This window comes from Anguilla anguilla, chromosome 1 (assembly GCF_013347855.1).
Source record: "Anguilla anguilla isolate fAngAng1 chromosome 1, fAngAng1.pri, whole genome shotgun sequence".
Lineage (NCBI taxonomy): Eukaryota > Metazoa > Chordata > Actinopteri > Anguilliformes > Anguillidae > Anguilla > Anguilla anguilla.
In genome coordinates, this window is record NC_049201.1 from 79,148,071 (window position 1) to 79,170,648 (window position 22,578).

Below are 22,578 nucleotides of genomic sequence, written 5' to 3' on the forward strand. Positions count from 1 at the left end.
TTGTGTTTTATCTGGTAATACTAAACTCATTGGTGTTTTATTTTATTTTATTTATTTAACCTTTATTTACCCAGGGTAGGTTCGCTGAGCACGGATGCTCTTTTGCAGGAACGCCCTGCTTCACACTCATACACATTTACACCTGGGATCTACCCAGTACAACCACAATCCTCTATTGTTGGCCACTGAGCAGCTCCACTAAATTATTCCACGTAACTATTTTGATGCTTGGTGGTGCAGTCAGACACTTTGACTCATGATGACTGGCTGTTGTAGATTAACTTGATTTCATTTTCCTTCATACAGAATGCCCACTATATTCAGTGAAGGTATTGGGACACAGGAGATTGATCTGGAAAAGAGGATCTGAAAGCAGCCCCAGTTCTTATCAGGGGAGACTACAGCACCCAGGATCAGGAAGAATGGAGAGAACCAGGGGAGAGAGGAGAGAGCCAGCTACTTCAGATCTGGAGCCATTTTCATTAAATATTTTGGGATGCATTTACAAGAAAAGAGATCTACCTGCTTTAGATCTGGGGCCATTTTCATCAAACCTTTTGGGAGAATCTTACCGGAGGAGAGACCTGCCTGCTTCAAATCCAGGGTTGTTTTCATCAAAGTTTCAGGAGATGCAGCTTTCCACAGGTACAATGGACAACAGAGCAACACAATACAGCAATACAACACAAAAGACATCACAAGACAAGTTAAGAAAATAGGTGTAAGTAATTTAAAAGCTAATAAAAACACATTATTGGGAGAAACTTACTGGAGGAGAAATCCACCTGCTTCAAGCCTTTTTCATATAAAATGTTGCAGATATGTGCTTAAAAAACATGGATCTGAGACTACACAAGAATATTCCAAACCACCAAAATATAAAAATAAAAAAACATTTATTAAAAAAAAGACATACAGACAACACTAATGCTACAGGAAATCTAATGGAGAGAAGGAAGAATTTTGATCAAATGAAATCAAAATGTCCCACTTAAACAGTAAAAGTATAATTATTATGCCAGTCCTCAAATATATATGAAAAGTGTTTTCCAGATGAAACAGAAATTAATATTTTTTGCACTTTTGCCATGTTGGAAGCGAATGGGCTGGATTAACATATTACGTATCACGCAGATTACATATCACACAGAAGGATAACGCATGCGCTCATGCGTTTTTGTGGAAGAAGGTCCGTAAGGACACGTGCAGGTGAGCGGCGCTAGTTGCACTTATTATAAAGCTATTTGTTTAGTTATTTCTTTTTTCACTTTCATATTTGAGTGAACAACAGCATCGTCATCCTCTATTGCAGTGTTTTTTAAACTATGCATCGGGACCCAAGTGAGTGGTGAGTCCCGTAACGAGTCGGCAGTCAGCTAGGCTATGTTAGCCTGTGTGTCTGATGGGTCCCTTAAACTACTACATATTTCTAATTCTGGTCCCAATATTAGAGAAGTATTTATAATTTGGGTCCCAGTATTAGAGAAGTATTTTTTATTTGTATCCCGATATTTAAAAGCTTAAGTTTGTATTTCATGTTAATGCTAATTGCTTTGTCTCCTACGGTTAGGCCGCAACTTTTTGTTTATACAGTTATTGATAAGATTCTGTCCATGGCACTTCATTTTTTAATGTAATTCCTTTTTCACTTCCATATTTGAGTGAACAACAGCATCATCATCCTCTGTTGCAGTGTTTTTTATGCATCGGAACTCAAATTAGCTGGCATTGGAGGATGGTGCCGGAAGGAGCCAACAGTCTGCTAGGCTATTGTAGCATATGTGTTTGATGGGTCCCTAAAACTACTACGTATTTCTAATTTTTGTTCCTAGATTGTACGTTCATGTAATTCTTTATGATCATAGCTAAATGTTTTATTAGCAACTCCAAATAAAGAACCAAACTTTTTTTTGTGTCCAGATTCAAGTATTTTGATTACACCAGGCTATGTATTCATTGTGTGTGATAAGATAGTTTGAGCTTTTACATGTAATATAAAAACACACATTTATAGAACTTATACTTAATTGTAAGATGAACAAAAGAAAATTAATGCCACAACATATGACTGTGCTGAAAGACAGCTTTGTACTTTCACACGATTAAATAAGCGCAAATTTTCTCTTGCAGAAGAGGAAGATGCTGATTTTTTGCCTTCTCTTGCTGATTTCTCAACACATCGGTAAGGTTTGATTTTTTCTTTAAGTAATATTCAGTGGCTGGAGTTATATTGAAACCATATAAAAACATTTTCTCGTTTCAGTCAGATGAAATGTTTTCTTTAATTTTTAATCTGTTCTCTGATTCAGAGTAAAAGAGGCTTGATGTTTGACTACATGAGACAGGTGGTCCAGCGGTGTGTCTCCCCAAAAGTTAAAAAATGAATCTTACGCCTATGGAATTGATTCTGTTATTTCTATTTACACCATAACATCTGATATAATTGTGTCATACAGTCACCTCCAAAACTGCAGGCACCCATGATAAAAGGGAGCAAAAGGGCTGTATAAAATAACACAGGTTGTACTCAACATGTTATGCTCAAAAACACAGGAAAGAACATATTTAATTCAAATAAAATTGTTGAGAAAACATTTTTTGGAACAATAATTTATTAATAAATAATGTGTGTGTGTGTGTGAACTCAGGTGCAGAAGCTGCGTACTGTATAAAGGAATTGCCCTGCAATGTCACTAAGTGCTTTAAAATTAGGGACTCCATCCAGCAAACAGAGCACTGTAGTATCAGTGGAACCCGCATCAAACTGAAATGTGAGGCACAATTAACATGCTTCTGCAATGAAGAAGGTCCGTTTGAACTGGAAGGTAAGATACAAGCCTACAAGTCTGATGTTGGCTGTTCATAAGAATGGGCTGAGAAGCCATTTCATTTCATTTCATTTCATTTCTATACTTGTTACTGTAACTCCTGTGTTAAGGACTGCTGGTAATGAAAACATTTCTTATTGGCAAATGTGTCTTTATTGTTTTTTTTTTTCTTTTTTCTTTTTGGTTGGGATTCAATTAACTTCAATAAAATTCAATTAATTGTCCATAACGGGGTTTTTAACAATCAAAAGAAACTTGCCATTTCTGAGTTTATGAAGAAAAGGTATAAATTATTTTTAATTGGCAGTTATTGGTCATTTAGAACAACTGTTCATTAAATCCCAGCCTTTGTTTGTTTTTTCTCTCACAATGACCAAAATTATCTGCATATACAGCCCAGATTCCCCTTTGAAATGGCACATATTCCCAATATTCTCAGTATGATGTCCTGTCTTTTTTCTCTTTCTCCCAGAGTTTCCTGAAATCCCTGTAAAAGATCAAAGTAGTAAGTGAAAGCAATTTACATCCACTAAAATGATACACACATCCACGCAATAGCATAAGAATAATACATGCAACACATTTCCTATTCTACAAATTTATGGCAAAATGTTTCAACACTTCATTTATGTTTTGTATATAAAACACCACCAGGTCTATGTTAACCTACAGCTGAAATGCCAAAGAACTTAACTGATCATATTCTAACTTTTGTAGGCATTTCCATGGAACATGAGCTCTATCCTGAGGAAACCAAGCACTATGAAGGTAATATATTCATATCTATACTTTACAAAGGGTGAACAATATAAAACGTGATTTATTCTCAGAACCTTTGTGCTGTATCAAAACTGCGGTGGGTATGCCAGTATTAGAGGTCTTTATATGTATGGCTTAACTTTTCATTTACTCTGTATATTCACTACTCAATGTCTTCCAGTGAATGGTAGATATACACACTTCTCACATGCAATGCCCCCTCCCCCAACCCAAACACACACACACACACACACACTGACTCCAGGAAGGAGTTCAGGGCCTCATTGTTCACTTGGGATTCCGGAATCCTCTGATTGGCCAAAGGTCTCCCAGCATCAGCTGCTCCAGTCGCTTAGGCTGTGTCCCACATGACTCACTTGTTCCCCTATGTAGTGGAAAATACGTAGTACACTAGATAGGGAGTGAGCGGCAGGACAGCACTATATAGGGAATAGGGAGTCATTTTGGATGCAGCCTTAGTGTTCCAGTGCAGTATCTCAGTGAGTGGACTGCATGTTGGAAAGGAACATTCAGAGGATGTGCAAGCTGGTTTTTGCTTCTGACAGAGGAGCTTGCAGGGGTGAGGCAGGCCACTAAATTTAAATTCATCACACCAAATTTGGGTGAAAAATACAGAAAGAAAAACGTGATTTTCCCTTTACAGTAACAGATTGCAATAAATCATAAGTATGTGTTTAGGTGACAGCCCTCTGTCTCCTGTTTAAAAATATGTGGATGTGTCATTGTTTGGTTCAATATTTCACAGGACAACCAACAACACCAGAAGTGCCAAAGAGGAACAACAGCCCCAGGATCAAATCATTTGGTGAACATTTGGATTTTTAATGCATTTGTTGCCTTGCAGCAAGAGGTGTCTCTGTACACATCTCATGACTAACTATTGTGTTTTCAGGTCTGCTGGTGCTCCTGGTGCTGCTTTTTGTTACACAGGTAAGTAAACTGAAAACTCAATTCTGCGTTGCAGTGGAACCAAATTGGCAAGTGTCAATGACAGCTTTTTTTTTTTTACATTTATACAAAACATTGTGTCAAGTACAAGAGTGTATGTAACAAGCAAAGACAAGGGAAAAGTACAGTAAAAACAAAATCATTTAAAAATTAATTTAAAATGAAACAATACAGCATGCATTTTTCTCACATTGCAGACTAAGTTTGGCAGACAGTGTTTGAAAAATAATGGCATTCCATACAATAGAAATATAGTGATTGTTACATCCTCTTGTTTTCTGGAGTCTCTACATGAATGTGTCTGGGTTCTGCAGGTGAACCTGATTTTGGATCTGATGACCTGATGGCTGATTACACTCATCTGCATTAACCTGGTCGCCGGGTGGATAAAGCTGGAAGACTGCAAACCTGAACAGCTTTTGGCTCTCCCTTAGCTGAGCTCGCTCTTTAGCTGGCTTGCTTGTAGTTTTACTTTGTAGTCAATAAATAAATAGCATCAGCCCTTTTTGAAATCTCATGTTTTTTAAAAAGCCTTAAAAAGCCATATGTAATCTAAAAAAATTACATCCCATATCAAGAGATAAAGTCTATTGAAAAACACAAATCATTTAAAACTTGAATTTATTGGCATTCAGTCCAGCCGTAGTAGTATATCAGGTAAAGTTTTCCACAGTTTGGGGTGTGCAATGAAACTCAACCGGCCTTGAGGATCTAGAAGATTTACATAGTCTGCTGGACCCCTGCATGTTTTTAATCTTGGATCTTGGACAGTAGTTAGTTTTGAGACTAAAAAGTTCACCTGCTCTGCCAGGGAGGTACGATTCTCACCCTTCTTCATCGCAAAGTTGCTGAAGCTCTGCAGAGCTGGTGGGGGATTGCTGATGGACAGCAGGTTTCAGAGTCAGGACCTGGACCCTCACTTCTGAACTGTGCTTTGTGTCACTGTGCAGCTGAAAGGGAGGTTACACCTACCTTCACTGGGACACTGGTAATTTTTACTCCCACAGCAACAAAGTCAGCAAAAATACTGAGATTGCTATCGCTGTAATGTGAATGAGCGACAGGCCTTGAACCTGTAGAAACAAATGAATGGAACAGATCAACAACATTCATTTACCAACCCAAAATCAGCATCACTGAACCAGCACTCCTGTATAACTGCACATGCAGTATATGAGCGAAGCTGCAGCAGGTCTTTAGTCCTGATTCTTACAGACATTCTCACCTGAGCTCTTTGCTGCTTTGTGGTAGACGTCAGTTTATTTCTCTCCAGTGTCGGGGTTGGTGTAGCACAGGTGGAGATTGCGTGACTTCCAGCCCGATGCTGGCTCAAGGACAGTGCTGATGCTGTACAGTTCATCCTCTCCCTGGGTGATGTTAGTCTGACTGCGCTCAGTCACAGTCAAATCATTCTCATTGGTCCAGAAGGCGGACGGCTGGGGGAACCATCCAGAGGAGTTGAAGTGCAGAAATTTTCCTTTCAGGGAAATACTGCCTAATATGGAAGGCTTTGCTGGTGAGGATTAAGAACCAGAGAAAAATACAAGTCACATCCAAGCTGTATAAAGCAACAATGTCAGATGACTGACAATACAGTCCATTAATTTCTTGCATTAGTTCATTTAGTATTTGTCGATTAATAAATTTGTTTTTCATATCTGAGCTGCTGCACCACTGCTCTTGAACAGTGTTTGAGATAATCATACTGTGCAATATACTGTCCTAAACGGAGTGCTATACATCATTTTAGCTGACAACTGAAATGATGAAACACCAGTGAATGGATCATGACCGTAAACAACAGATAAATTTATACATTCATGTTTCAGGGAGATTTATAAAAGTTATTGAAGGTTTTTTTTTTGGTCTTTTAAAAAAAAAAAAAATACATTTCAAAACATAGGCTGACACCAGTAGATGACCACCAAATTTGCATTAAAAAAAAAAAGTAACTGTTGGATATTCACTACACTGGACGGAGTGTAGCACAGTGGGTAAGGAACTGGGCTTGTAACCGAAAGGTCGCAGGTTTGATTCCCGGGTAGGACACTGCCGTTGTACCCTTGAGCAAGGTACTTAACCGAAATTGCTTCAGTATATATCCAGCTGTATAAATGGATACAATGTAAAAATGCTATGTAAAAGTTGTGTAAGTCGCTCTGGATAAGAGCGTCTGCTAAATGCCTGTAATGTAATGTAATATTCTAATTCTTCCAAAGTACTTTCTGATTCTTCTCGCAGAATCCATTGGAGGTGAAACCATTAATATTGTTGGGATATGTTTTATATTTACAAGTAGGAATTTGGCAGATGCTCATATCCAGAAGCGTATAATGTATTTGGTGTAAATACGAACTGGGCTGGTCTTCAGACTCATGACTCACTGGGTGCAAAGCACTGCTCAAGTGATTCTCATAAAGGACTCAAGACTCACATATTTAACATCAATTACGGTGTCATCGCTGAAGTGCTATGCTTCCAAGTTCAAGTAAGTGCAGCTCAGAGAAAAAAACAAAGAAGGAAACGATTATTTGTCAGGTGGTCTGGAAAACCTGGCATGGATATTAAAGCCTTACCAGCCACAGAAAGATTGACACTGGCATGAAGTCGATGACTACAGCCTTCACACCGGGGCGACATAGCTCAGGAAGTAAGACCGATTGTCTGGCAGTCGGAGGGTTGCCGGTTCAAACCCTGCCCTGGGCGTGTCGAAGTGTCCTTGAGCAAGACACCTAACCCCTAACCCCTAACTGCTCTGGCGAATGAGAGGCATCAATTGTAAAGCGCTTTGGATAAAAGCGCTATATAAATGCAGTCCATTTACCATTTACCATTTACACCACAAACCTGTTTTCCTGAATCATGTAGCCTGAGATTCGATATCTTCAGAAATGTGTCCTCCTGTGTAATATGCGCTCAATGCGGTCGCTGTAGTCTGGATCCTCATCCTGCTTCTGCCTCTGATTGTTTTCAACACGGACATGCATATTTAACTAGACAAGAAAACACACCCTCAGCCAACCTAAGCCGTGCAGCCCCGGAAGTAAGCTTGCACTGTGCATGTCCTCGTTTTTGAGTGCAAAACATTGAGCTCCCCATTAAAGTGAATGGGGAATATCAGACTTTTGAAGGCTAAATAATCTTCCCTGATCTGGACCAATGAGGTTTTTTTTTGGTTGTTAAATCACATGATTCTGCATTGAATTCAATGAGCTGCAAGCTCTTTTGCCCTCAACAGCTGTGAACATGCGCAGTATGTTTCCCGATACTTCCTAGGCTTCACTGACTGGCCACTCCTACCCTCTCCAGTTCCTGTGTACGCTCTATGATTTTCAAGGCCCCTACGAACGCCGGCTATTATTAACGGCAAATTTGATTGCTTAAGCAAAATCAGCAGGTTGCTGGTCAGCAGCTAAGCTAGGATTTCCCACCTACATAACGTTTTATTCAGTGGCGACTGGTGAGCTGAAAATTGGTGGGGCGCAAAACTTTAGGCTACTTTAAACATAATCATTGATCTCAACCTGTTTTCATTAGTAATTTTCCTTTATAATCAAGCGTGCCAACGATTGGATTAATCTAATGACAAGTAGCCTAACACACAGCGTCTTCATACTGTGTTAGGGGGATTAAATCATAAATTCAATTTATCTGTTAAAAATCAGTTTTTAAACACCAAGTAGTCTACATTTAACAAACAAGATACACCAGTCTGTTATCCACTATGTTAGCTCTCAGAATAACCAGCAAAAACAAAACCTGCACTTCAATTGTGTTTACAATCTTGCCTAGATTAAAAATGTGCACAATTTCGTACTGCAAATGAAAATGAATGTAGGCTATACGGCCTAGGCTACTCACTAAAACTGCCTATTTGGGAGAGCTGGCTATATATGATAGTATTGAGTAGCCCATTTTGTGGATTAATTGTATTGATACTCAAGGAAAATCAGGGGAAGATTCCGCCACTGCTTAGCGATTAAAACGGATTTTTCTAAATCGCATTTATCATTTAATCTCCCTAACACAATGAGAAGAAGCTGTGTCCCTTTCCATTTGATTAGTCAGATGTTTGCATGCTTGTTAATAACTGAAAATGAATTAAAACAGTTTGAGATCAATGATTAGTTTAAAGGAAAGTTTTGCGCCTCACCAGTTTAAGAAAGATGGATGAAAGAGGAAAAAGTGAGGACAAGAGGAGGATGACCGATTATTTTTTTTGGGTAAAAATAATTCTCAGCATTAATGACACACAATAAACTTGAAATATATTATGTAAAAGCTTGCATCAATAGTATACATTCTTTTTAAATTATTACTTTTACAATTATGTGCACAATACATTAAAGATTATTTTAAAATTCTCTCCTCCTATTTTGTGCTGAGACATTCATTGATTTGTACCTTTTCACCCACCTCCCACCGGAACTCAGGGTCCACCCACCTCCCAAATCCCAATTTAACCCCTGTCTATCATGTGTTGCTATCTAATAACAGTAAAAATGCATCTGTAAATGAGCTTCTGTAAATGCATCGTAGAAACAATACAACAGTGCGTTGGCATTAAAAAGAAAATGTAGTTGAATACTTAAGTATTTTTAGAAGCAAGTACATCAGTACGTTAACTCAAGTAAAAATGTGACTGAACAACTTTCACTTGTAGTGGAGTAATATTTGACCAGGGGTATCTATACTGACTCAAGTAATGGAGTTGTGTACTTTGTCCACCACTGTATATAACCCATCAATATACGGCCATATATGATTTACCAAATAGATGCAACGGCACTTTAATTTGCGTAAAAATATGTGGCAGAAAATATGATTATAACCTCCTAAGATCTGGAAAAACAATTTTGTCTGGTATATACATATATTTAACTTCGCCTCTTTTGCGTGTGTGACTTCATGTGCGTTTGGGCATAAGTTTTTTAAATTTTGGCCTACCCCCACGCTGCACTGTACAGCATTTGCATTATTCTTCAGTACTCTATGCAAATGTAGCAGAAGCGTCCATGTTTCTGACGCTGGCAGCGCATTCTGACCTGGATTCCACATGTCCTGGAATGTAATTTGCATATTACGACACATTCATATGATGGCTTCCTGTGGCGGTGCCAAAACCAACCCCCCACCACCCCACCCCACCCCACCCCACCCCACCCCACCCCACCCTACCCCACCCCACCCTGGCCCTCTTTCTCGGTCTCGGTTCATCGTCATCTTGCAGAAGGATGAAGGGAGAAATGTGCTGAATCGGGGGTGGGGGGGGGGGGGGGGGGGGGGGGGGGGATAGTTCGCGCCGGGTTCTCCCGGCCCTGTGGACGGAGGGAATGATCTCACCGCGCACCGCGACTGCGGCCGAACGCTTGTCTCGACGAGCGCAGACAGTTCGACCGCGAGAAAAAACCGTTAACAGATCGTAAAAATGCAAAAAAAAAAAAAAAAAACTTTTTAAAACCACACACACATGTGGAATAAAATTGTATGTTTATGCACTTACTTTCTCTCTCTCTCTCTGTCTCTGTTTCTGCCTCTCTCTCTCTCTGTTTCTGCCTCTCTCTCTCTCTCTGTTTCTGCCTCTCTCTCTCTCTCTTTGTTTCTGTCTCTCTCTCTCTCTCTCTCTGTTTCTGCCTCTCTCTCTCTCTCTCTCTCCGCGAAAAGTCTACATCTCTCCTCCTCCACCGAGGCCTTCAGACGGCAGATGAACTTCCACGTGCGGAAGGGTGACATTTTCTTGGTGTCCTGCCTGCCTGCCTGTCTGCCTGTCTGCCTGTCTGTCTGATGGTTGAAGGGCTAGTGTAGACGTGTCCTTGTTGGATCACAGAATCCAGTTTTGTGGTGGTTCAGGACGACGCTAGTAGACTGGTTTTTTTTTGGGTGCCCTTTATGCCTGGTTTCAGTGGTCAGGACCCTTTGATGGGCTGAAAGCTCAGCGTAGACGACTTCTGTGCGAGCTTCAGTCGCTGTGGTCACTGAAAGGTCAGCGTAGATTACTTCTGTGTGACCTGCAATCACTGTGTGAGCTGTAGTCACTGAAAGGTCAGTGTAGATGTGCTTGTGTGAGGTGAACGGTCAGTGTAGATGTGCTCTGTGTGAGGTGAACGGTCAGTGTAGATGTGCTCTGTGTGAGGTGAACGGTCAGTGTAGATGTGCTCTGTGTGAGGTAAATGGTCAGTGTAGATGTGCTTGTGTGAGGTGAACGGTCAGTGTAGATGTGCTCTGTGTGAGGTGAACGGTCAGTGTAGATGTGCTCTGTGTGAGGTGAACGGTCAGTGTAGATGTGCTCTGTGTGAGGTGAACGGTCAGTGTAGATGTGTTCTGTGTGAGGTGAACGGTCAGTGTAGATGTGCTCTGTGTGAGGTGAACGGTCAGTGTAGATGTGTTCTGTGTGAGGTGAACGGTCAGTGTAGATGTGTTCTGTGTGAGGTGAATGGTCAGTGTAGATGTGCTCTGTGTGAGGTGAATGATCAGTGTAGATGTGTTCTGTGTGAGGTGAACGGTCAGTGTAGATGTGCTCTGTGTGAGATGAATGGTCAGTGTAGATGTGTTCTGTGTGAGGTGAACGGTCAGTGTAGATGTGTTCTGTGTGAGGTGAACGGTCAGTGTAGATGTGTTCTGTGTGAGGTGAATGGTCAGTGTAGATGTGCTCTGTGTGAGGTGAACGGTTAGTGTAGATGTGCTCTGTGTGAGGTGAATGGTCAGTGTAGATGTGTTCTGTGTGAGGTGAACAGTTAGTGTAGATGTGTTCTGTGTGAGGTGAACGGTCAGTGTAGATGTGTTCTGTGTGAGGTGAATGGTCAGTGTAGATGTGCTCTGTGTGAGGTGAACGGTTAGTGTAGATGTGCTCTGTGTGAGGTGAATGGTCAGTGTAGATGTGCTTGTGCGAGGTGTATAATATGGCTACGCTGTGTTGCCATTGTGGTCGCTGGTGAGACTGAAGCTGTGTGTGTTCCTGACCTAGTCCTAACAAGTGGGCCTGAGGTTTATGTCTGGTTGTCTGGGCCTTGGTGGTGTGATTGCAGTTGTCTGTGCCTTGCTTGTGTGTGTATGTGCCTGTGTGTGTGTGCGTGCATATGTGAGCGTGAGCGTTTGTGTGAGTGTGTGTGTGTATGTGTATGTGTGTGTAATGCGTGTACTGGTGTATATGCTGTGAGCATGTGAGTATGTGTGTGTGAGTGTGTGTGTGTAAGTGTGAGCGTGTGTCCATGTGTGTGAGTGTGAGTGTGTGTGTACAGGTGCATATGCTCTATGTCTGTGCCCAGTCTTTCTAGCACAGGTGTGTCTGAAACTACAGGACGTTCCTGGGTTTTGGTGGGGGGGGGGGGGGGGCTCAGACCGAGCGGGCTCGCTTCTCTGCTGGGACTGTCCTGAGGGGTGCGGGCGTGTGAGCAAGCTGAGACGGAGCCTCTCGTGCGCGTGAGTCACAGCGGGGATCGCCGAGCGCCTTTCCCCAAAAAAAAAAGAAAAAAAACCACAGTCCCCGTGCCGCCCTGATCCACTGACCCAGGAAGTGCTGAGTCACTGCGTTTGCACACAAAAGGCACGCTCTCACGTCACGGTTGCATAACACAGCCCAGCGTGGGGGTGAGAAAGGGAGGTGGGGGGGCCCGGGGGGGTTCCCGGGGGGGGGGGGGGGGGGCTTAATGCAGGAGGGCTTTGTCTGTTTCAGGATAATGGGGGGAGCATAATGCCCTGGCCCACTTCAGGTTCGGCGCTCCCGGGCCGGGACGGGACGGGACGGCAGCCAAACACCCCCCCCCCCCCCCCAAGCTCCCCCCCCCTCCCCCAGGAACCCGCTAAGGAGGAGAGAATTTTAAACGCTACTTCCCCTTCCCACTGAGAATATTACCCGTGGACCCCTGCCACCTCAACATCTGGCCTCACTGTACAACAGGCCTGTGTGTGAGAAAGACGTGAGGGAGAGGGAGAGTGTGGGGGGGGGGGGGGGATGACTGCCAGACAGTTATTCTGAACCAAACTTCCGGACTGTGTGCGTGCGTGTGTGCGCGTGTGTGAGTGTGCGTGTGTGCATGTGCGTGTGTGAGTGTGCGTGTGAGAGAGAGATGTTCCAAGCACCTCATCGTAATTTTTTGTTGTATATTGTTTTTGTTCGTGTAGCTGCTGCTGTTGCAACTGTTGTTGTTCTGTTTTGTTTTCGCAATACCGCTGATATGTGGTCATGCCAATAAAGCTTATGTGAATTTGAAAGAGAGAGAGAGAGAGAGCGAGAGAGATAGAGAGTGATAGAGAGAGAGAAAGACAGTGGGGGGATAGGGAAATAAAGGGAGGGAGAGCGTCCCAGGCCGTGATGCCTCTCAGGTTTTCTCTTCAGAGTGGGACGTACACCCTGTTTTTGAATTAAAAGGGGTACAGCACACTCGCTGACCACGTTTTCCTACGGATGTAAAGCTCTGCCCCCCCCCCCCCCCCCACCCCCACCCCCCTTCTCTGTCAGGTGTTTCCAGCCAGCCCTCCTCCTCCTCCTCCCCAGCTCTACGTCCACATCAGGTTTTATCCTGTTTTGTAAATGTGTCTCCTCTCCCTTTCTCACCGACTTCCTGGGGGGAGGGGAGGGGGGGAGGGTAGGAGGAGGTTGACGGCCTTGTCCTGACAGCCAGGTGCTTCCCTGTCTCCCGTCTCCGGACTCCTTGCCTGAGCTCAAATGCATCAAAGGTGCAGCACACCTAATATCCAGGGCCGCAGATTGGGGGGGGGGGTGGGGGAGCAGGTCCCTCCAAATATCATTTGTCCTGGGCCTCATAATTCATAGATACGGCCCTCCCTATATCCATCCATCCATCCGTTCGTTTTGAAACCGTTCACTTCGGGTCAGGGTCGCGGGGCGGGGGGCTGGAGCCTATCCCAGAATGCATTGGGGGAAATGCAGGAATACACCCAGTCCAACTATCCGTATCCACTGTATGAAAATGTATTCTATTCTTTTTTTTTTTTTTTAACAGAAAAGGTAAACACATTTGTTAGCCTCAGTGAGGGCAATCTATTTCTGACAATCTGGCTGATGGGAGATGATCCATCCGGTACTGTACATCCAGAACTCCTGGTGCGATGTCACCACAAGAGGAGGGGGGGGGGTGGGGTTGGTTGTTATTGAGGGTAAGTCTGTTAAGTTATTAGGCAGCGAACGTGTTCAAACCGCCCTGCTCCGCCGCTCCCCCACCCTGCCCCGCCCTGTCACGTCACAGCGCCGCAGCGGACGGAGAACCGCGCGGTTGCCGTGGAGACGCTGCCGGGTATAGACGTCAGCCGCCAGATGGTGGAAGAAAGAGACTATGACGGGTGACGGCAAAGGTCACACCTGGAGAGAGAGAGAGAGAGAGAGAGAGAGAATGAGAGAGAGAGAGAGAGAACGCAATACACTCATCAATTATCAGTCAACAATGAGCCAAACATCCAGCTGACAGTCTGCATGCAGAAACAACTGTAAACCTGTCATATGAGTACACAGACACACAACAATCAAGGTGTGCAGGACAGAATTAGGCCAATACCCACCCGTTGCTTAGCAAAATACAAAAAAAAAAGGTTAATCAAATTTTGGAAGCACTTAAAACAAACTACTACTCTACTCACAGCACTACACAAGCACGGTGATGCCGGGTATTGAACAGGTCCTCAGCCAACGCTCACACACCTCTGAGGCTCATGATCAGAGCAGCATTCATTGGGAATCCATCCATTCCTCCATTCTCTAAACCGCGTAATCCAGGTCAGGGTCGCGGTGGCAACCCTATTACTGGGAATCTCAAACAAAATCACAAAGTAAAAAATGAACTGTTGTCTGATCGTAAAAAACAGTACACTGTAGAAAACTACTTGATCAGAAGGACTGACAAACAAAACTGAGAACCGCCCAGACGAGGTACTGCATTTGACTGAATTTGCAGGCACAAAAATGCATACATTCGCACGCACATGAGCACAGGGCGTACACTCATACCAACATGCACGTACATGCAAACCTCAAACATCTTTTTTGTTATAGTTAGTTTCATCCATTTTCTATTATTGTAGCAGAAGTTGACGATGTTTCTTTTTTTATTTATAAGCCATATTGTACATACACTATATGACCAAAAGTATCTGGACACCCCTTGGTCTGGGGCTGTTTTTCATGGTTTGGGCTAAGCCCCTTAGTTCCAGCGAAGGTAAATCTTAATGCTACAGCATGCAGTCACATTTCTGGACGATTCAAGACGGGCACACAGCAAGGTCCACATAGAAAGCAATGCAACACAAAAGGTCTCACGGGCAACGACTGTGCAAAAGGGAACAGAGACGAGGAAGAGAGAGACAGAGAGAGAGAAAGAAAAAAGATAGAGAGGAAGAGAGAGAGACAGAGAGAGAGAAAGAAAAAGACAGAGAGAAAGAGGGAGAGAGACAGAGAGAGTGGGAAGCCTATAATCAGTAAAGGTCTAGACAGAGAGCTGGAAAATGCAATGCAGGCGCAGTGCACGGTAGGGCGGTGAACTTTCCTTACTGTCATCCGCCGACAGCTGTGACCCCGTTTCTACAGGCAGGCCCTGACGAGTGGGTAGGTTTCCTGTCTCTTTCTCTCCCTCTCTCTCTCTCTCTCTCTCTCACTCTGTCTCTCTCTCTCTCTCTCTCTCTCTCTGTCTCTCTCTCGCTCGTGCAGATTCTCTGTCCCTCGCCCTAGTCGCTACACTTCCACGGGAACCACCTGGCGTGGCAAATATGCCGCCGATCTCCCTCATGTCCACTCCGTGTCCCTGCCCATCGACCCATCGCTCCTTCCTAATCTCCCAAATTTTGTGTCCTGTTTCTCCGCTCCAGCCAGTCGTGGGGGCACCTACCCCGAGTCCTAAGGTCCTTCTGAGCCCGCTGTGTAACACCAACGCTTCCCCCACCCCACCCCAACCCGCCGCCAGGCTCACCTCTTATTCTGGAGAACCAGAAGGTCTGCTGGTTTTCATTGTTATCTCAGCACTTACTTGATCAATTACAGCAACTGATTCCGCAGTTAGCCCAACTCACTTAGTTTGTGGGGTCTGAACTGGTTGCTATATTTGTGTGTTGACCAAAGCAAATTCCTTGTATGTGTAAACGTACTTGGCAATAAAATACGATTCTGATTCTGATTTAAGGTGAGGAGAAAAACTGGCGGACGCAGTGTGGCTCTGCAGGATCAGGGCTGCAGACTCCACGTCCGGGGAGTTCTTTAGCTGCTGCCACCTTTGCCTTACTTTTGTGGAGACTGAGGGACAGCGTGTGCTGTGAAAAGTTGTATGTAAAATGTGATGCATAAAACATGCGCTCGCTCACACACACACACACACACACACACTCATACGCACACACACACACTCACATGCACACTCACACACACACACTCACACATATGAAGACACACACACACTCACACACTCACACACACACTCACATGCACACACACACACTCACACATATGCACACACACACACACACACACACTCACATGCACACACACACATATGAAGACACACACACACGCACACACAAACGCACACACACACACACACACAGTTCTGTGTCTTACATGGCAGTGGGCCTGGTGTTGCCCTTGCAATGTGCCCTAACAATCATCACCTCAGTACAAGGCCTCGATAAGGGGTCAGAGTGAACGATAACAGCCCCCAAACCACACGGGGGGGGGGGGTGGGGGGGGGCACTCAGGGCCACCTCAGATTTTGTCTCTCTTCCTTTTATGTGAGGGACAAAATCACTGAGCCAAGCTGCACCCCCCCCCCTCCCCTCCCCCAATACCCAATACTGTTTCAGCAGTGTCCAGGACCAAGGGTGCTGCACACAGAGGAAGGGGGCACGTGGGTAAAATGTCCAAAAACCAGGACCCTGCTCTCTTTCTGCTCCCCGGAAAGAAAAACGGTACTCTGGAATTTTCCGTCTCTGTGACCCCAAGACTCCTCAGTGTTCCCCCCCCAGTGTAGACTTCTGCCCCTCCCTCCTTCTGCTTTCACTGCTACACTATTTATTTAAAGGAGTGATGTGGCTTTTTTATTCCTTTAAAGTGCGTTTTAATTTAGTTTTAAAAATATTTCTTTTTAGATGACCTCATGCTGCTGATTTGCAGGGTATTAAAATGGAGGGGAAAAAAAAAAAAAAACCCCTGTTTGATTAAAGCCTGAATGACCTGGTGTGGGAAAATCATTACAGAGGCGGTCAAGTCAGAACCATGAAAGTCTGCGGAAACTGGAGAGCCCTGAGCCAGAATGGCTGCATGCGTATTCGATCACTGCCGTCAGACGCCGCCGTTTTGGTTTTATACGAGGCGAACGGTGCCAGGCGTGGCTTTTTTTCTCTCCTCTGAATGGAAGTTTTTTTTTTTCGGTCCTACGCCCTGCCCGTCGCGAGCTGAGCGTGAACAGCCCTCCTCAGGGTCAGAGTCTCCGTGAGGTTAACTGGTGCACGGCAAAGGGGTCAGGTGACCCGGCAGCTGACGTTGCGCGCGCGCGTGTGTGTGTGTGTGTGTCCGGGGGGAGGGTGTGTACTTACCCAGCGCTCTCCTCCTCAGGCCGGTACCTTGACGGGAACGCGGTTGAGTATCGGTAAGGTGCAAAGACAAACACCGACGTATGCTGAAGCGTATGCCCCCTGGTGCCCTTGTGGCCATTTTGTTTTTCTTATCTAAAGTGTAAGGTGCCATTTTTATTTCGAGCATTACATTACATTGCAGGCATTTGGCAGACGCTCTTATCCAGAGCGATGTACAACAAAGAGCATGCCCCCCCCCCGCCCCCCCAAGAAGTCTGTGCACAGCCCTGTTGAGCATCCTGAATTAAGAGAAAATAGGGGTACATTTTAAAAAAAAATGCACAGCCTACATATGTTCTCTTAGCTAGTTTTTTTTTTTAATTAAATATTTTAACCCATAATCACTTTGTGCTGTGAATTTCCATAGCCAAACTCACACAGCTGAAAATAACACTTACAATACAGTAACACAGCGCTGCAACTACCAATAGACAATTCAGTCTTAACAAGCAATTTATTTTATTTTATTTTATTTATTTATTTATAGAATTCAAATCTTCTATTGCATTTCTGCTGCATAACTCATTCCAAGACTTTCCAGTGCGGTAGGACTATTTCACTTCATGCAAAACAAACAAACAAAACCGAATAGCAGTTATAATAACAAAAAAAAAATATATATATAATACTTTATTTGAGAGAAATAAGAAATAAGATGGTGGGGCAGTGGAAGTGTTTACAGCCCTGGCCTCCATGTGCTTAATCTCCAGGCTTGTTCGACTGCTTTTCCTAAGCACCTGCTGTCACACACCAGGATTACATCCCGATGGCAGATGACTTCTGGAAATCAAGAGCTAGGGCAGAAACTCTGCTGACTTACCGGCACACACGACCTGCACGTAGCCCTTGTCCTGTCTGGGTCAGCTCAAGTGTTCGCGTGTGCACGGGTGCGTGCGTGCGTGCGTGCGTGCATGCGTGCGCGCGCGCGCTTGCTTGCACATGTACACGTGTCCGGGGAGCCATTTTAACGGCATTTAGGCCACGGACGGTTCGCGGCTTCACAAGACCGTTCACGCCTCTACGTCAAAAACAGCGCGCAAAGACGTAAGGCTGGGAACAGGCTGTTCGGTCCATCTCGTTGTGTCGTTCGAGCGCAGTGCGAAGCATCCAGCAGTGTGTCAAGCCCGGACTTGAACTCCCATAGAGACTCTTCTTCTGTTACGCCACGTTACCTGGAACGCTGTTCTACGCACAACGCGGAGATAAAATGCCAGCTCTGTGAGTAATCTCTGGAAGTTGCTCGTTTTATTTCTCCGTTGTGCGTAGAAGGGCTTTCCAGGTAATTTCATGGAAGAACAGCCACCCCTGGGTGTTCAAGTCCAGGCTAGGCACATTCCTAGAAACTCCTTACGGCACATGAACAACACAACTGGGACATCTGGGAAATTTTTTGCGATTCACTTCCCTAATCCTTTTTTAGAAAACCTCAAATTCCCACCTCGTTGTTTTCTTACTAAACTTCAACAGATTCATTGTGTTGAGTCTCTGTGTAACTTTAAAAACATTTCCCAACCTGTGGGAAACTTAGCTACCCTTCACGCTCATCACCTGACAGAAGGCATGCTTTGTGAGGACCCATTATCCATGTATTCCTAGTCTGGACTATGTCCTCCTGATGACTACTTGATCTGCTGATTTCACTGCAAAAACGTCTGTCTTAACATGTGTTTTAGCCTTGTAATGAAGCTTATAATCTTATTTTTTTTCTTATATGTGTATTTTTTACAAACACAACCAATTAATTTTATCCATAGTTCCTAATTACTGATTCACCTCGTAGTTTGGACAGGATGGGGCCTGGTGGCTCTCTCTCTCTCCCTCCCTCTCTTTCTCTCTCTCTCTCGCTCTCTCTCTTCCCCCCCCCCTCACTAAATATAACCCTGCTAACCCTGAGAACAGTGAACATAACAAATGGTGATTCGCCAAGCTGAATGTAAACACCAAGTGATGTGATATTGATGTTATAAATTCTCAGAGCGTGCATGCCCATCTGCGGGACTTGTTGTGTGAACAAGAGTCCCCCCTTCTGCAGAATAAGGAATACTGATTGTTTACCGTTCACAGCCTTGTGCTTTTTCCCCTTGTAATCCGACACAGACCTATCCGGGGTGACTCAGCAGTCATATCAGCTGCAGCCCCGGTGGCAAAAGCAGGGGCCGTCCTCGTATCAGTGAGATAACGCCAGGCCTGCCTTTGCACTGTGCCCTGTAGCGATTTGAACCAGAGACGTGCAGAGGGGTGGTGGCTACAGTGGCTTGAGCTGCTGCCCCCTTTGTCCTCCTTGGCTGAAATGCCCCTCTGGACCAAATAAATAAACATTAGAGTGAGTCATCACACAATATCCTGATGTAGTGTGCCAACGTTGGGGTGTGGGGGGGGGGGGGGGGGGGTTTCTTGGCTTGAACCCCTGCCCTTCAAAATAATAATAATAATAATAATAAACTATTTATATAGCACCTTTCATATCATAAAATGCAGCTCAAAGTGCTTTACAAGAGAAACAAAATGTCTGTGCACGCCACTGGTCTGGACACTGACTTTCTTCCAACTGATTCAGGCCTGAACAGGCCTCCCTCTCCTGACCTCACTGCCGCTCAGATCGCTCTCCTTCCGATTGCTCTCCTTCCAGTCGTTCCACGCTGTCCTTTTATTCGCAGAATTTCAGGCTCCGTCAAACTGGGGTCACCCACCCCTGTACCTGTGTACTGACACGGTGGCTAAATACCTCCGTTTACTCAAGGCCTGCTAGTTTATCAATGAACGGGGGAGTGTGTGTGTGTGTGTGTGAGTGTGTGTGTGTGTGTGTGTGTGTGTGTGAGTGTGTGTGTGTGTGTGTGTGTGTGTGTGTGTGTGTGTGTGTGAGTGTGTGTGTGTGTGTGTGTGTGAGTGTGTATGTGTGTGTGTGTGTGTGTGTGTGTATGGGGGGCAATTGTCCCAGGGGCTCCGGCCGCCTCTGTAATCTACAACTATCCGTAATCTACAATCAGCAGTTTCTTGAAGGTGTAATCAGATCGGAATTCCTCAAACGTTTTCTGCCCCCCGTCTCCCCCGGTAACGCCGCGCTCGTACCGCCACACGCTCACATCCGCGTTTTACATTCTTTTACCGTCGTAGTTTCACCCCTCGGCCTGCCCGGCGAAAAACGCGCCGCGAAGGCGTCGGCGAAGAAAGGCGAGTCCCGTTGCACCATAACCAGTCCCGGCCTACCCAGCAAAGGAAACGCACCTGCCCACAATTAGCTGGACAGGAAACCGCGAGGAGGGGGGAGGGGTGGTGGGGGGGGGGAGGATATTTTTGGGGCGCGTCACGTAGGGACTGATTTATGATTGAGCAGTGCACGCGGGGTGCGCACGCAGACGCCGTCGAAAAAAAAGGGTTGTTTGTTAACTTCCTGTCCTCTCCGGTGGAGAGAAGCGCTCACTTCGGGTTTCCTCAAGTCTGTTTCCCGTAACTCTCTGTCTCAACAGCCTCGGTTTGAGAACATCTGGTTCGTCACCAATTAGTGAGGCCATCGCTGTGGGGAAACGGTAGTGAAAGTGCGTGCTTACACATTGACCAATGAGGGATGCGAGACAGAAGAATCCACTTGCAATAAAAAACACGGCTCAATGTTTAACATTCGTTTAGTTTCTCTTTGACGTGCGGTGTTGTTCATGCATTTTTGTCTTACTCAGTTTATTTGCTTAGTTGACATCCTCATCTATGGTGACTCACATAGATTTTATCTTTGCACATTTTCTATTTACACAGCTGTTCGTAAACCAATGCTATATATAGGTGGTGGTGTGGTGTATATATATATATATATATATATATATATATATATATATATATGTACACTGCTGACTGTATTAGCCTTATAACAATGTAACAAGCCATTCTATTATGTCTATGGTCATATTTATCATGAAATTATCAGGCCTATTAACACAGCTACTCAATCATACCAAAACCTGTCTTGTCAGTGTAACACCATTGTGCAGTTAGCCATTTATTCAATAAGGTTTGCCTGAAAATCATATAAAGCTTTCACAGAAAGGCTCAGAGTAGGAGAGCTGATCTGGGACCACGTTTTTCCCCGCCACATCCTAACCGCCATTATTATGTGGAGACCGACAAAACTGATCCTAGATCAGCAGTCCTACACTATTTTCACTTCCCCTCCTCCATTCTGCACGTCTGTCAGGGTGTATCTGAGGGGCTTCTGTTCTGACAGCCTTAATGACCTTTCACCCCAGTGAGACCAAACATTTCAGTGTCCATTTCCGGTGACCAAGACCCGCCCTGTCTGTTTTCAGACAAGGATCAGCAAGGGGATACACACACCCCTGGTGTACTGGACTAGTCATTTCAAACTAAGGGTCTTACTTTTTTAAATTTCACATTTCTTATATTGAGTTTTAATTCTCATGTTGAACTGGGTAATGCTAAGTGATTGCATAGCCACTCAGATGTAAGGAGGATGATTTGGCAGCCGTAGATTTTTCAGGATATTTAATCAGGACGTTGGGGTTAGTAGCCCTACTCTATCATTAATAGAGTGGTCACTAATGACGACAGTTAGTCATGATTGTAGTTTTTCATCTGCAGCACAAAAAGGACAACAAATCGGCCAACGTATTTCAATTCAATTCCCACCATAAAAACTGTGTTGCAGTTGTTGGGAATTTATTTCTAAGAGTGAAACGCTGGGCATGGGCACTATTAGTCACCATGGAAAACTAAACTTGAAATTACTGCATGAAGCTGTTAACACCTATATGGACTGCAGTGCACCAGCATATCTGGTGGTAACATGGGAACTTCATGATAAAAAGAGTAGCACATCCTTATATGAAACAGAATATAATTAAGTTCTCCTTTGTTGTGTTTTATTAGTTATAAATACATGTTGTACCTTTGCAAATGTGTGTAACACTAGATTTGCCATTGGGTTCTATACTTATATATTTATAAGAGCTATGTTTTTAACAGTACAAAAAAAAAAAAGAAGCCAGCCAGATAGATTCAGCACTAAGAAGTCATTTGTGACTTTTTTTTTTCCAGATTAGCTGCTGTTTTTCACAAATTCTGAAAGATGTATTTTGATGCAACTACATCATTGGAATGCATTAGTTTAAATATAATTTTGGATATTCATATACAAATCTATTGTTCTGTCTCGCTAATATCCCATATCTTCAATTACTGTTGGTTCATGTAAAGTTGAATCAAGTTTTAAGAATAGCCTACTTTTAACCACACTGATGAATCATACATTAGGTTTTGGAGTGGGCCCAGTAAACTCCTCAGTTTTTGATCTAACTTAGACAACAAGATTTCTGGAAATGTGTCCAGTCGTCAGCAGGATACCCTGAGTGTATTGGCGCGGTACACTCTTGCTCTTCTCCATCTCTTTCTTCCCCCGTCGCCTGGGCGCGTGGTGTCTACAGCAAGAGTAAACCGGTTGGCA

The 22,578-nt window shown here is 44.2% G+C and overlaps 1 long non-coding RNA gene across 1 annotated transcript; it reads left to right on the forward strand.

The window, feature by feature from the left end:
* The first annotated feature begins 2,715 nt into the window (after nucleotides 1–2,715).
* LOC118223913 lies at nucleotides 2,716–5,055 on the forward strand. The gene is made up of 6 exons (XR_004764521.1): nucleotides 2,716–2,825; nucleotides 3,301–3,333; nucleotides 3,546–3,596; nucleotides 4,354–4,413; nucleotides 4,501–4,538; nucleotides 4,871–5,055. It is a non-coding gene; the product is annotated as an uncharacterized LOC118223913 (long non-coding RNA).
* The last annotated feature ends 17,523 nt before the right edge of the window (nucleotides 5,056–22,578 follow it).